This window comes from Pundamilia nyererei, unplaced genomic scaffold, assembly GCF_000239375.1.
Source record: "Pundamilia nyererei isolate P.nyererei 1_Seehausen unplaced genomic scaffold, PunNye1.0 scaffold00559, whole genome shotgun sequence".
Taxonomy (NCBI): domain Eukaryota; kingdom Metazoa; phylum Chordata; class Actinopteri; order Cichliformes; family Cichlidae; genus Pundamilia; species Pundamilia nyererei.
Window position 1 is genome coordinate 125,535 of NW_005187960.1, and position 1,954 is coordinate 127,488.

General features: G+C 47.2%; 1 protein-coding gene across 1 annotated transcript in view; it reads left to right on the forward strand.

The window, feature by feature from the left end:
* Nucleotides 1-814: 814 nt before the first annotated feature.
* Nucleotides 815-1,954, forward strand: part of acot11a (acyl-CoA thioesterase 11a) — a 24,128-nt gene continuing 22,988 nt past the window's right edge. Inside the window, exon 1 of the mRNA XM_013907855.1 lies at nt 815-1,162. The gene's annotated coding sequence lies outside the window, so the exon portion shown is untranslated. The remainder of the gene's footprint in view (nt 1,163-1,954) is intronic.

Consider the following 1,954-nt stretch of genomic DNA (forward strand, 5'->3'; position numbering starts at 1 on the left):
ACCGACTGTAACAGGGCTGGAAACACAGGACCAAGGCAAGTGTAGTGGAACAGGAAGTATTTATTTGCCATACAGCTCTCCTTACAATAGTGATGGCCGCTTGAAGCTGACGCTTCAGTGCGTGTGTCAAAAAAACCAACACACTGCTTCAGAAGCACTGTGTCGAAGCTTGATTCGTTTGGCCAGAGTCACATGATCAGAGACACAGACTGGGCCATCACACAGTGGAACCAATTCTCTGCTTAAATAAAAACCAAACAGGATGACCTTAAATGCATCATGTCGTTACTTTACAAGTTCATACCCCCTGCAGTTCACAATCAGTTCTACCCCCGGGTCAAAAATATGTCTACAAAAATTGGCCTAATATCATATTATTTATAAACACAGCTGTCCAGTGATGAACTGCATAAGGACGTGGAGGCGGGGCCTCACATACTCCACACTGTGTTGTACATTATTGTATTTAGCAACTTCAAGCAAAGAAAGACCACACCATGGCGCATTTTTAAAGAACGAAACTTTATTAATCAAACAGACATAATTCTTTCAGTTGAAAGCAACCTAAGGGTGGCCCAGTATCCACTCTGTGGGCAGTCTTAATGAAGAAGAGCGCTTTAAACTCAAGCTGCGCTTCATAATTCTGGCCACCAGATGTCACCAGAGGACGGTGAAACGCTTGGAATAATGAGCCGTTTCTAACACAAGCTTCGTTTGGCCATCATTACCTGTAGGAAGGCTGCTCAGAGCAGCTTTAAGTTGTTGACCCACGCTGCGTGCCCTGAAAAAGCCTTTTTGTATAAATCTGAAATGTACATTATTTTTCACTTTGGGGTAACTTTTTTTAAACTGCTGGTAGGTCACCTCTTCCCTTTCATTCCAAGGACAGACTTCATTGGACCTGAAGGACTAATTGCAATAAATAACTGGAAGAACTGGGCTGATCTAAAACTTTTGACCGTTGACTTTGTAAAAATTCGCTGTTCTCTTCAGCTTATTATCCAGGAGCTAAATGTTGCACATGTACAGCACATGGTTGGTATAATCAGCAAATCGACGCACATAGGCGTGCGTGTGTGGCTTTTATTTTGAAAGGCACTGGCGAAATCCGTGTTGGTCGTGTTTCGTGAGTCCGTGGAGCTGTGTGAGTGGCCGCCCTCAGGTTTGTTCCTCTAATGTACACTAACATGTAGGTAATGGTCTCGGTGCGGGTCTAGGCTCGGCTCGGACTGGAAACCAGGCTGGCTCACAGGCGCAGTTTGTGGAACTAGAAAGACGCACAAACCTGTGAACTGGGAGCTGCTGGGCAGAAACTAGTGGTTAGACTGGGCGTCACCGTCAGTCACTGTGAGTCTGTTGTGTGCACAGTGCAGGACACCGGTCGACGGTCACTGCTGTTTGTTTTAGAGCTACAGACCACAGGTACGTAACCGGTCCCCGCTCCACCTGTCCAGACCAGGACAACATCTGTACTGGGACTGAGCAGACCAGTCGCTGTGTGAGAAGCTTGTTGGCACAAACCTCTGAGGTCCAAAGCTGAACGAAGGATCGTTCAAGAAACTGTTAATGTGTCGCCACCACGAGCTGTGTCAGGAACATGAGTCACGGCCACAGTCTGTGAAAGTTCATCTCGAGGCTTCCGTGCCAAACTGCGGCGTGCTTGCAGCGCAGCCCTCACCTGTGTGCGCTGAGCCCTTCACCGAGCAGAAAGCTTGGAGCTGATTCCATCAACGCTGACAAACACACACTGTGGTTTGTGTGTTCGTTAGAGCCTCGTTGACCAGCCTTTCTGATACGTGGAGCGACTTTATGTTGAATGCAGTGTTGCTTATTGACTGAGGCTACAAACGTTTTCACTGCGCTGAAGGCACAAAGCTGTTTTTCCGTAGACTTGTATGGCTGAAAGCCAAAGACATCGCCCCCTGGTGGCATCCAAGAGAAAGGCTTTTTACTT